Source organism: Trachemys scripta, chromosome 1 (genome assembly GCF_013100865.1).
Source record: "Trachemys scripta elegans isolate TJP31775 chromosome 1, CAS_Tse_1.0, whole genome shotgun sequence".
In the NCBI taxonomy this organism is placed as follows: Eukaryota; Metazoa; Chordata; order Testudines; family Emydidae; genus Trachemys; species Trachemys scripta.
Window position 1 is genome coordinate 340,382,353 of NC_048298.1, and position 13,845 is coordinate 340,396,197.

At 46.6% G+C, this 13,845-nt stretch overlaps 1 protein-coding gene across 1 annotated transcript in view; it reads right to left on the bottom strand.

The window, feature by feature from the left end:
* LOC117884602 (putative olfactory receptor 52P1) overlaps positions 1-4,773 on the bottom strand; it is a 65,763-nt gene extending 60,990 nt beyond the window's left edge. The window contains exon 1 of the mRNA XM_034785099.1: positions 4,406-4,773. The gene's annotated coding sequence lies outside the window, so the exon portion shown is untranslated. The remainder of the gene's footprint in view (positions 1-4,405) is intronic.
* Positions 4,774-13,845: the final 9,072 nt, after the last annotated feature.

The following is a 13,845-nucleotide window of genomic DNA, read 5'->3' on the forward strand; positions in this document are numbered from 1 at the left end:
CAGCAAAGAGTCCTGTGGCACCTTATAGACTAACAGACATATTGGAGCATGAGCTTTCGTGGGTGAACATGCATCCGACGAAGTGGGTATTCACCCACGAAAGCTCATGCTCCAATATGTCTGTTAGTCTATAAGGTGCCACAGGACTCTTTGCTGCTTTTACAGATCCAGACTAACATGGCTACCCCCCTGATACTGTAAGACAGAGGACACTGGACTAGATGGACCATAGGTCTGATTCACGATGCCATTCCTATGCTGGAAAGGAGACAAGTTTCCCCCATGGAAACAGACATTATTATGCTGGACTATGACATGGCGCTCAACAGAATGGTCATGAAAGCCACAAGGGTCTTCGTATTTAGGGCTACAGGCCTGTACCTCTGTTGCTTCCCTTCTTTCTTTTGGTGAGACACTTTCTTGCGGGCACCCAGCTTTGTCTGAGACATAAGTTACAGGGGTTAACTGACACGGGTAAGCAGAGAAATGTGTCAGCATCTCCGCTGCAAACCCTTCTCATTCCTGAATATCGATGAAGTTTGCAGATGACACAAACATTGGGGGATTGTAAATAATGAAGAGGACGGGTCACTGATTCAGAGCAATCTGGACTGGTTGGTAAACTGGGGCAAAGCAAACAATAACATAGCTATGTCAATATCTACATAAGGGAACAAAGAATGTAGGTTATCCTTACATGTTGGGGAACTATTGTGGGAAGTACAATGATTCTGAAGAAGATTTGGGGATATGAACTCACTAAACATGAACTTCCAGTGTGACCATGTGGCCAAAAGAGCTATATGATCCTGGGATGATAACCAGGGGAATGTCAAGGTGAGGGAGAGAAGTTATTTTACCTTTCTATTTGGCACTGATGCGACTACTGCTGGAATCCTGTGCACAGTTCTAGTGTTCACGATCTAAAATGTATGTTAATACACTGCAGAGGGTTCAGAGAAGAATCACAAGAATTAGTAAAAGATTAGAAAATCTGCCTTATAGTGATAAACTCAAAGATCTCAATCTATTTAGTTTAACAAAGATGGTTAAGGGGTGACTTGATAACAGTCGATAAGTGCCTACTGGGGAACAAATATTTAATAATAGTCTTTTCAATCTAGCATACAGAGGTGTAGCAGGAGCCAATGGCTGGAAGTTGAAGTTAAAGAAATTCTGAGTGGAAATGAGGCATAATTTTTTTAAACGGTGACAGTAACCATTGGAACAATTTACCAAGGGTCTTGGCGGATTCTTCATCACTTTTTAAATCAAGATGGATGTTTCTCTAAAAGATCTGCTCTAAGAATAATTTTTGGGGAAATCTCAGGCTTGTGTTATACAGACTAGATGATCACAATGGTCCCTTCTGGCCTTGGAATCTACAAAAATGTCCCCAGGAGTCACCTGGAGGTATTTTGCCTGAAAACTCATGCCTGAGCTTACTGAAGGTGCCTTGAAAATGTTACACTAAGTGTGTATTTCATGAGGCTGAGGGATCCCGTGAGGCACTGAATGAATGAAAGTTTTAGGTGAGAAAAATAATGACTTTACCCCATAAAATCTCCACACTGAGGATGAATGTACCGCCCTCACCATTAATGACTAACAGCGATGGCAAGCAAATGATCCCAGAGCATCCTGGTTTTAAGTCTGTATCACAGTACCCACTCTCTGAATGACAGTGGCTCCTCCACATGGCATCTGTATTTTGCTAGGCCCTCACATGTCCCAGAGTTTCCCGCTCTCACTATATAATGTGCATATTTCTTAGCTTGCGAGCTGTTCCTTGTAGCAGTTCTTGAAGCACCATGCAGTGTGTAAGGGTGTAACGAGAGAAGCAGCACAGGTGCCTTGGCATTTGCTACTCATGTGTGAGATTTCTCACCAGTGAGACACAGTCACTGATCTCCCCTTTAGCCAAGGGAGCAGGTGTGACGGGAAGCACCTCGTCCCTTGCAGAGGAAGTGCTCTGAGGAGTGTGGGTCGGCTTGGAGCTTGTGGGAGCCATGAATGATTGGGGAGCATGGAGAACACACTGGCGACCAGCGTGCTGTTGAAATCAAGGCAGCCTGGGATGGGGAAGGAGACTACAGACAGGGATCCAGAATATGATGGGAGGTTGAAGCAGCTAAGGTGCAAAGGTCACTAGTTCTTTGTGCCACTGAAATGCCTGAAGTTATGCAAATAACATTCAACAACAATTGGAAACAAAAGTGAGAAAATGTTGTGACACCCAGGTTGCTGTTCTGAGGCTTGCCAGGGGAAAGAGACCCTGAGACCTCTCCAAATGCACTTGGGGCCAGGAAAGGACTCAGCGCTGGCCTAGGACTAAGAATCACAAAGAAAAAATACTTTCATCAGCGCTGCCTTCCTGTCCATGTACCTACCGCTTTGTGCCCCCGCAACCCCTAGTGCTGCCTGCCTGTCCCTGTACACCTCCTGCCTGCCCCCACAACCCCCAGTACTGGCCACTTCTCTATGTAGATCGCCCATACCCAGAATATCCTGCCCTGTCACAAAGTGTTACTCTTCAGCCAGGACGAAAACCTGGTGCCATACCCTACAGCGACAGCTCACACAACTATCTCCTCAGACTAAGTTAAACTCAGTGTCTGCCTGCACCGGGGAAAAAGGGGAGATCAGCCTGAACTGCCTTTCTGGGGGCAAAGGGAACCCCAGCAGCAGCTCAGCCTGTGCAGGGAAGAAGAGAGGGACAGACCCGGTGGGAGGGAGATAGGACATGGAGACTAAAAGGAGCCAGCGTGAGTAACTCTTCCTCAAAATGATACAAACCTTTAACGTATTGCTGCCCGTGGGATACCTGGACATACCTTCCTCAAGCTTCTTTTCTGTGTTGGCAATTGCTGACATTGCCACGAGGTTGTAGCGGGATTACTCATGGGACGAGGGATGGTCCAGATGGGGGATGGTATCAGAGACAGGCTGCTACAGTGTGGTCCACCTTACATTTCAGTCTGAGACACCGCCCTCATCCCAGGAGACCTTGTGATGCCTCTTTGGTCTGTGCATTAGGCAGGATGTCCATTCCCTATTTCACCTGGCTTCAGGACTCCACGCTACTGTGATTTGGATACTGCATGACTACTTCCCCCCCGCCCTCCCACACTGCATTCCTGGACCTCCCCCAGTGAGATTTCCAACATTGCCTGGTTTCCTCTAAGCCAGAAACATGTTTTTATTTTTACTGCCTTTTGGTGCTTCTCATCCTCTCCAGACCCAAAGATGCAGGGGTACAGAGAAAGCAGATCCCTCACTCCCTGAAAAAAATTATCCTGATTGTTCTGAAGCTCTTAGCCTGTGAGTTTGAGATTTCAGCAACTCTCCTCTCAGTTCTTCTTTCGTCTAAATGAGCTCACCCACCCTTAGAGGCCACGGGACGACTCCAGTTGAAGTCACTGGAGGCTCATGGAGAGTGTAAATTGGGCCATTTTTTTATGTCCCTACATGTGGACTTAGGGAGAACTTCTGGCCATCTTGGGAGCTTTGCCATTGATCTCCATGGGACCCTTAGTGTTTAAATTTCAGCTCCCGACTGTGAAAATCATGGCTTCGGGTCCTGCTACAGAAAGCACTATTCTGTTAGGGTGCTGAAAAAGTCTGAAGGAAACCGCTAATTTATGTGGCATTCTGAGACCAGGCATGGAAGATGGGGATTTCAAAACATAGTGGCCCTGATTTGGCTCTCAGTGAGGCCAGTGTCCATCTGGAGTGATCCACTGCTAGCAGAATGTGAGAGCAGAATCTGACCAGTGTGGGGCCCGTTCTGGTTGTGAACCAGCTGGTACCACAGATTCCCACTACAGAGGCTTTGGCTGTGCTACCTAACAGTGCAATGAAGTTGCTGAACTGGAAAACATGAGCGAACCAGAGGACAGGGCCGGCTCCAGGCACCAGCTTAACAAGCAGGTGCTTGGGGCGGCCAAGGGAGAGGGGCGGCACCTGCGGCAATTCGGGGGCGGCAGGTCCCTCACTCCCTCTAGGAAAAACTCACCATTTTTCCCCCCAATTTTTTCCAATTTCCCAAAGCTGATCGCGATCGCGGCTTTTTTTTTTTTTTTTCGTTTGGGGCGGTGGAAATGCTGGAGCCGGCCCTGCCAGAGGAAAAACCACACAGCCCCTCCCCGCCCCACAAAAGGAAGCTACTGAGACAAATAGGACACAGTAAAAGACAAGGAACTTTTAAAAACAAATATTTGTCTAAACTGTTTCCAGTACATTTGTAGTTCCAGTTTTACCAGGTAAATGCCTTAGAGTTTCTCACAATATTAAACAGTTCAAGTCCCCATGCTAGTGAATTCCTGTTCAAATCGTTCTTGACTTGAACATTGGATCTCGTCCTGAGCCCTTAACACTAACTTTAATGCAGAAACAGGCAACTCACCGCAATCCTGCTCAGCAGAGAGGAAATCTCGTTATGGTGACAGGAAGGGAGAGCCCTGAGAATCAGCGTATGAATCTCACATGTCTGAGTGTCAGCGTGCTGAACAGCAACTTTTATGATTCCCCTGAACAGTCCCTGTGGACTCTCAGGTTGGCCAGGACTCGCATACAATTCCCTCAGCTCCATGAGCAGCAGAAAAAGCAGAAAATAGACCCTGGAGAACTTCAGCGTGAGAGTCTCCCCTAGGAGTGAAGCAATGATTCGCTGATAACAGGGGTTCAGATTGTTAGGGCAAACTGAGTCTTCCAAACTGTTCAGCCTGTTGACAGATGTTTGGCTGTGTGTGTGTGTTCTTTCTGCCTGCTGTACTGATTCTGGCCAGATAGCCTGTACAACAGACTCTGATTGGACTGCCCAATAAATCCACAAACTCGGTTTTCAGCGAAGGACCTTGGTCAGGTTTATGACCGATGAGACAAGGTGCTAATGCCCCAGCTCAGTGGTTACAGATACACATGTATGCCCGTGACAATGGACTGCGTCAGTGAATGGCGAGACTTTCTATTCTCCCCTCGTTCAGACAAAGACATTGCCTCTGAGATAGATCTTTATACACATATACAAACAAGTTATGTATTACTCCTCATGTATCAGGGTGCCACCCTCTGATGTATTGGGGTGACACCCATTGACATATCTAGGGGCCGTCCATTACCTTGTACAGGTTGGTCCATTATGCTGTCGTCCTGACCTTATCCTTAAGATGGGTCAGTGTGTTTCTGTTATCTTTGGGGAATGTGTTTGGTATCAAGGTGTTCTGGTACCAACTTTCTGGAATGTGTTTTCATTAGGGCTGTCAAGCAATTAAAAAAAATTAATCATGATTAATCATCCTATTAAACAACCATAGAATACCATTTATTTTAAATATTTTGGATGTTTACTACATTTTCAAATATATTAATTTCAATTACAACACAATACAAAGTGTACAGTGCTCACTTTATATTAATTTTATTACAAATATTTGCACTGTAAAAATAAAAAAAGTATGTTTTCAATTCACCTCATACAAGTAGTGTAGTACAATCTCTTTATCATGAAAATTGAACTTGCAAATGTAGAATTATGTAAAAAAAACTGCATTCAAAAATAAAACAATGTAAAACTTTAGAGCCTGCAAGTCCACTCAGTCCTACTTCTTGGTCAGCCAATTGCTCAGACATACAAGGTTGGTTACAATTTCAGGAGATAATGCTGCCTGCTTCTTGTTTACAATGTCACCTGAAAGTGAAGACAGGTGTTCACACGGCACTGTTGTAGTTGGCATTGCAAGGTATTTACATGCCAGATATGCTAAACATTCGTACGCCCCTTCATGCTTCAACCAACATTCATCCATTAACCACCATGATTATTTTTGTAATTGCGATTACATTTTTTGAGTTAATCGCATAAGTTAACTGTGATTAATTGACAGCCCTAGTTTGCATATATATTCTTGTGCCTAGCACTACTTAGGAATGTGTGTTTCTGTAATATCAGCTCTGTTCTTGCCAGATTTTGTGAGCCGGGCCTGCACCTTGCTCACAACTTAACTTTGCTTTAGAGCTGCAACATTTTGACTACTTTAGCCCAGGCCTCAGGCCTTACACCAGGCCTCTGCTACAAGGGATTATGTTTCAGACCCTCTTCCTACTACACAGCCTAGCGATTGAGGATGGCTTTCTTTTCTTTGTGTAATGGACTGCTATCTGCACTATGTGTGGGAAATGATGCCATAAGGTATGGGACCAAAAACCATTTTCAATTGATCATAGCAGCATGTCGCTGCATACCGCCTGTGTAGTTGTAATATTCAGCCCATTAGCCTCTGAGAAGTCACTGCCACTCTGTGGAGGCCAAATGATGTGATCCTGAATTGAGACAGGCCAAAGGACATGGAAAAGGCTTTCTTCTCACAGAATTCTGGCATCAACAATATTTGCAAGTATTCTTTGTGAGGTCGAAAGTGGATATATATCTGGCAACTCCGAAATGTTCTAGTAGTTCATCTACTCTCTGCATCGGGTAAGCATCAAATTTCAATACTGTTTTGGTCTCTCAGAAATCGATGCAGAAATGGGTTGTGCTATCCTGCATCAGAACTAGCACATTGGGACTTCTCCACTCACTGTAGGATTCCTTCATCACTCCGAGGACCAAAATGACCTGCAGTTCATCTCACATGGTATCCCACATTTTACGAGGGATAAGCCACGGAGTTTCCCTGATCTGTTGCCCTGGGGCCATTTCAGTATGGTGATATTTTAGGTAGGTGTACCCTGCTGGGGTGAGAACACGGTGGTAAAGGAATCAAATAACTCCTATATCTGGATCATTTGTTTGGGCTACAGTCCCTCCCCCATGGCTGCATCACAGCTGCCTGGGGGCCTAATTTGGGCTCTGGAGGGCATGATTGTGATGGGCTGTCACCCCCGAGCTGCAGTCTGAGAGCTGTGGGAACTGCTGCACCCTCTAACCACCTAGCTGGGCTGGCCCTTTTTCAAACTGATTTGCTGGTGATTCAGCCTCTCCAGGCCCTGTTATCACCCACCACGAAAGCAGATGACTCCACACACCCAACTGAGCACCTGAGGGTTTACCTCACCCACCCAAGTACAAACTGGAAACACCAGCCAATTTCTCAGATCCAACTGTTGCCGGCCCAAAGGGCCCGAAGGGGCAACAGTGTTCGTTGCCCGGTGTGCGTCGCACCAATAGACACACCAGGGTGGAGAAGCAAACCAAATTTATTCAAGAGCTCTGAATAGGCACTAGGAGACCAGCATGTCTCAAATCAAGCGCAGCAAATACAAGCAAATTTCCCATTTTATATTCCAACCTGTTTGTGTGCAAGCCTTTGTTCTGTTCTCCCCCTACCCCTCCCTTCCCGACAGCAGTTACAGCAGGCATTACATTGTGGCGTGTTAGAAAAGTTCTCGTCCGCATGTTTATCTTCAACCTTGCAAGCTCTATGTAGTAGGCCTCTCCCTCCCCCTTCCCCCCTTGTTATCACTACTGCTTCTGCTAGTGTGAGCGAAACTGCAGCTGTCTGCTAAAAAAGCTGACCGTTACATATTCTGCTTCAGCATTTAGGCTGTTAGCATGGAGGCTGGTTAAAGTTCACAAGATGGAGTTACTGTGGCTCACTTAGACCCAGAGCAGGGGGGTTTCATCGGCACTTATGGCCTTCCACCCCCACCCCCCGAGTTACGTGGTAGCTATGCCTAGTGACGTCAACAATTCCCTCCTTTGAGAACACTCAACAAACCTTTGGCAGAGTTTTCTCATACTCTAAAGACAAAATGTGATTAAGCGCCATGCAATTGGGATCATCAATGAGAGGGTATAAAGGAACTCCTGGGGAATGGAAGGGACAAATCTTATGTATGAGCACTTTACAGCAAGTGAGCAAAAGAAAAAGAACAAAACATATCACAACACCTGTGAGCAAGAGGCGAACAATGCCTCCCCCTAGACCAGGTAACCAACTCCAAAGGGAATCAAAAATAGTGGGTTCTCCTTCCTGGGCCTTCCACTGGTTCAAGGCCTGTTCGGCTGACAAGATGTGCTTGTTAATATCCTGTGAAAACTCTGGGACATAGGTACAACATTATTCTCCAATAAGGGCACAGACCCTGCCCCGGGAGGCTAACACATAATTTAGGGCTTGGCGGTTTTGCAGAGCCAGCAATCGAAGCTGGTACAGCTCGGAGCTTATGGCTTTTTCTATGGCAGGGTATCATTGGCAAACTGAGTGAGAAATTTAGAAAGTCTCCTGTAGAGTTGGGCTAGCCGTCCCACCCCATAAATAGGGAGGACTATCATTCCAAACCTGTCTCCTTCTCCGATGGATTCAATGGTAGCTCTCAAGGACCGATAGTACCTGGGGCGACCTGAGGGAGCCTGGGTCAGAACACGGAGAGGAGGAGCGAGATAGCCTTTATAACAGCTACCATGCCAACCATGAGGAAGCCATTTGTAGGCACTATTACCACAGACCCAGAATGCTTCACCATAACTAGCCTTTCCATTGTTACCTTGTAGGTCCCGTAGGGTGGCTTGTGGGGAAAGGGCAAAAAATGCAGTGCCGGTTTGCCAACCGGTGGCATTTAGTACAGGTACAGTGAGACTTATACCAGGACCAATATAAAATCTATATGGACTAATGCCGGCAAACCAGGTATGATTACTTGTACTGGCTTGCTGATAACATATGAGACCAGTGGGTGGAGAGTGTAGACGAATGGGCTGGGGCTTCCGAGTGCTACTATAGTGGGAATTCCAAGAGCCATTGTGTAGGCCATAAGGAGCTTCCGCAGTACAGTTAGATCGCAAACTTAAATTGTCAGAGGTGCTGCTGCTGGTAACCATCCACCTTTGGCAAAAGTCTGACTAATTTTGGGGAACTACTCTCCAGGTCAATCCAGCCGAATGGTGGGGAGTCTGGGCACATATCCAACAGTGGGAGAGATTGAACTCACGGGCAAAGGCAATTTTCAGGGCCTCATAGGTATTGATAGCCATGTCTGCAGGGATGGCTCCCCCTTGTCGGAGAAAAACTGAGTTCTCACTATTTGTTTTGGTACAGCAAGTCAGATGTTTATTAACTCTCACATGTGCAGAGGAGAGAGCAAGCAGGTCTCTCTCTGGTAACTAATTACAGCAAGCATTTATACCTTTCATTACAAAAATAATGAGAGACAGCAGCATTTTTGTTTATACATAGGCCATCTTGATATTTCATTTCTTCAGTTGTTTTGACTCTTGCCAACATACAATTATTTTCTATACCTTATCTACCCAAGGTCTTCTACACTTTATTTATGCTGAGGTCATTATAACTTCTTACACAGCTCTTTCTCACCCGCCTCACACAATCCTCGCTTCTACAAATCTTGCGTTATCAGGGTTACAGTTAGCCTGACTCTTGCTAACAAACGTCATGCATTACAGTTCCCTTCTGTCAGTTCTTTTCTCTGCTTCCACACCCTCCTGCATGCGATGTGGGTGAAACAGTAGATAACAGAAGGATTGCTTCTATGACAAAAAGGAAAATTGTGAGAGACCCTAAACCTGAACCCATATTGTAATTACAACAACCCAAATGCCCAGAAGCTAAGAATTATTGACACCAAACAAATAAAAAAATAAAAGGACCAGGACCATAGGCTAGGTCGGCCTTCTGTGAATATATAGAACCAATGCTGAGGGTTTTCGTGGGGAGTGCGCTGTGGCTGTTCAGAGAGATCACCAGGCATTCCCAGCTATCCTTACTCTCTTTTGAATAACAGCTTAAGTCCCAAATCGTCGCTGGCAGTCTTCTCTGCAGGCTGGACAGTCCACTGTTCAGGAGTGGGTACTGCTTTCAGTCAAGAGTGATGAATCCAGTTCTTGTGTCCTTCAACCTTTGCTGCCGTGTGGGAGACCAGCAGGACGGTGTGGGGTCCCTTCCACTTCTCTTGGAGAGGCTCGTCCTTCCAGGTCCGCACGAGAACGGAGTCACCAGGCTGCAGGGAGTGGACCGGAGTATCCCGCAGAAGAGGCTGTGAATCTTTGGTGTATCTGTGAAGAGAAGAAAGAACAGCAGACAGAGAGCACATGTACTGAGACAAGAAACCACACCCCATTTCCCACTCTCCTGCCAGAACCGATGTACCGTCCAGAGGCCATGCCCTTCATATCAAACAATAGGGTGTAAATTAGCCGAAGAAAGAGATCTAGGGGTCATTATAGATAGTTTTCCGAAAACATCCGCTCAGTGTGCAGCAGCCATCAAAAAACTAACAATGTTAGGAACCATTAGGAAAGGGATAGATAAGAAGACAGAAAATATTAGAATTGGAAAACGGTACAGAGAAGGGCAACAAAACTGATTAGGGGCATAGAACAGCTTCCATCTAAGGAGAGATTAAACAGACTGGGACTTTTCAACTTGCAAAAGACACAATTGAGATGAGAGATGATAGAAGTCTATCAAATCATGACTGGTGTGGAGAAAGTGAATATGGAAGTCTTGTATACTCCTTCACATGACACAAGAACCAGGGGTCACTCAAGGAAATGAATAGGCAGCAGGTTTAAAACAAAGGAAAGGAAATACTACACACAACACACAAACCGTGGAACTCATTGCCTTTCCCAATTCCAACACATCCTTTTTGAGATGGGCTGTTCAGATCTGCACGCAGTATTCATGATGTCGGCATACCATGGATTTATATAAGAGTCAACATGATATTTTCTGTCTTATTATCTATCCCTTTCCTAATCATTCCCAACACTGTTAGCTTTTTGGACTGCTGCTGCACATTGAGTGGATGTTTTCAGAGAATTATCCACAAATACTCCAGGATCTCTTTCTTGAGTGGTAACAGCTAATTTAGACCCCATCATTTTATAGGTACAGTTGGGATTATGTTTTCCAATGTGCATTACTTTGCATTTATCAACACTGAATTTCATCTGCCATTTTGTTGCCCAGTCATCCAGTTTTGAGACATCCTTTTGTAGCTTTTCACAGTCTGCCTGGGTCTTAACTATCTTTAGTAATTTTGTATCATCTGCAAATTTTGCCACCTGTTTACCCCTTTTTCCAAATCATTTATGAATATGATGAATAGGATTGGTTCCTGCTTCGCATACAGAGAAGGTGGTTATCATAATCTATATATGACTTCTTCCCTCCAGATCTGGTCTCCTCAGCCCCCTAAGTCAGAAACATGCTTTTATTTTTACTGCCTTTTGGTGCATCTTGTCCTCTCCAGACCCAGAGATGCAGGGGCATGGACAGAGCAGACCCCTCTTTCTCCCTGAAAAAAATTGTTTTATCCAAATTGTTTTGAATCTCTAAGCCTGTGAGTTTGAGATTTGAGCAACTCTCCTGTCAGTTCTTCTTGGATCCAAATGAGCTCACCCATCCTTAGAGGTCATGGGACCATTCCAGTTGAAGTCAAAGGAGGCTTGTGGCCGGTGGAAATCCAGCCATTTAATTAAGTCCTTACATGTGGATGTAGGGTGAACTCCTGTGTTGGGAGTCTTTCCATTGATCTCAATAGGACCAGATGCACCCTTAATGTTTAACTTTTGGCTCTGAGCTGAGAAAATCATGGCTTCAGGTCATGCTACCGAAAGCGCTATTTTGTTAGGGTGCTGAAGGAGTCTGAAGGAAGACTCCCAGTTTAAGTGGCATACAGAGACTGGATACGAAAGATGGGGTTTGAAAATACAGGGCCCCTGATTTTTCTCTCAGGGAGGCCAGTGTCAATCTGGAGTGACCCAGTGAAGGCAGAATGTGAGAGCAGAATCCAGCCAGAGTGTGATCCATTCTTCTTGTGAACCCTCTGGTAACACAGATACACACTGCAGAGGCTTTGGCTGCACTTTTAACAGGGCATTGAAGCTGCTGAATTGGAAAACTTTAGCAAATCGGAGGAAAAAGCACACAACCCAAAAAAAGGAAGCTACTGAGACAGATAGAAGGACACAGTGTGACACAAGGAACTGATCTTAAAAACAAATATTTATCTAAACTACTCCCAATACATTTGTAGTTCCAATTTTACCGCATAAATCCCTTGGCGTTTCTGACAATACTAAACAGTTCAAGTCTCCCTGCTGCTGAATTCTTGCCCAGATGGTTCTTGACTTGACAGACTCTGCCTGTAAAGCTTGTCTATAGATGGACAATGGTGGTGGGACAACCTTAAGTAAATAAAGACACGGGTATTGCACAACCCTGAAGCCTCTCTGAGCTTTATGGGGGAGACCAAGCGGGCCCCAGGAAGAGGGGCAGGCGATGAACCCTGTTACTTGCCTCTGCAGCTGGTGGGACCACTGAAAGGCCTGCAATGTCTTCTGCATCTCCCCATGCTGCTCCATGTGCCACTGCGAGTGCCCTCATCTCCTGGTCGCCAAATTTTGTCTCTGGCAAAGGATCCCGGATAAGCCCCCAAATGCTTTACTGGCTTGGCAGGCCAAGCAATAACGGGCTTTGCAGGACTTGATTAAAGTACATGCAGTGGTGCAGCAGCAGTTCCTGCAGCAACTGGTGAGTCCTGTGGGGGGAGATAGTACCCGCCCCCTGGGCCTCAGCCTCTGTAAGATGGCCCCGGTGGATGGCCCCGATGCCTTTTTGTTCACCTTTGAGCAGGTGGCCCTGAGCGTGGGATGGGACAGGGCAACCAGGGCCCTGCAGCTAGCCCCATCTCTTGCTGGGGAGGCGCAAGCGGCATATATGGCCCTGTCGGATGCCCAGGCTAGAGACTATGACACTGTGAAGGCAGCCATCTTGGACCACCTGGGGCTTTCATCGGAAAAATACCGGCAAAAGTTTTGTGTAGTCTGGTGGGCAGGGGGTGTGTGGTCCCGAGCCTTTGCCCAGAAATTGATGGACTGGGCGATGCGGTGGTTGAGGCCCGACACCCAAACAGTGGGGCAGATTATGTTGCCGGCACAGAGGGCCCGAGGGGGGCAACAGCGGGGTTCATTGCCCGGTGTGCTTTGCGCCAATGAACACACTAGGGTGGAGAAGCAGACAAAGTTTATTCAAGAGCTCTGAATAGGCACTAGGAGACCAGCATGTCTCAAATCAAGCGCGCTGATACAAGCAGTTTTTCCCTTTTTATCCTTTTTTTCCCCTTCCCTACCCCCCCCCCACTTTCTCCCCCTGCAGCAGTTACATTAAACGACCTTGGCTGTGCAGCTTGTTCGCAATGTTCCCTTCTGCAAGTTATTTTGTCCTTCAGCTAGAAGCATGTAGGTTCCCCTTATCACTTCCGCTTTCCAGCTGCTGGCCTGTGAGGTTAGTAAAGTTTAACATGGAGGGGCTTTGGTTCACTTTGGCCTAGAGTGGGGGGCTTCATCGACTCTTGTGGTCTTCCACCCCCCCGAGTTACCTAGGGTGATGCCTAGTGACACCAACAAGGTGATCCTCGAATGGTTTGTGCAGTGTCTTCCCGATAGCATGCGGGTCTGGGTGCAGTGACATCAGCCTGGCACCGTAGAAGCTGCCATCAAAAGGATGGAGGAATATACAGAGGCAGACTTCCCCCCCGAGGGCGCATCGGACCCTGCGAGAGACAGAGGGAGGCAAGAAACCCCGTGAGCATCCTGCTGGGGAGCCGGTAGACAAGCGACGGGAGGAGCACAAGTGAACCCCTAGCCGCCTGGAGCAGGTTGTATACTGGCGCTGTGGACAGCCGGGGCATAAGAGCCGTAACTGCCCGGTGATGGACTGTGGGGCCACTGAATTCTGTGGTTGGACAATGTTGGGGGGCAGAAGAAGAGGTGCAGAGTAGCCACCATCTCCGTGCGGGTGGGGAGAAAGCCCCAGAGGGGGCTAGTGCATATGGCCTCAGCCCGCTCCCTCATACAGCATTTTCATTTTTAGAGTAAAG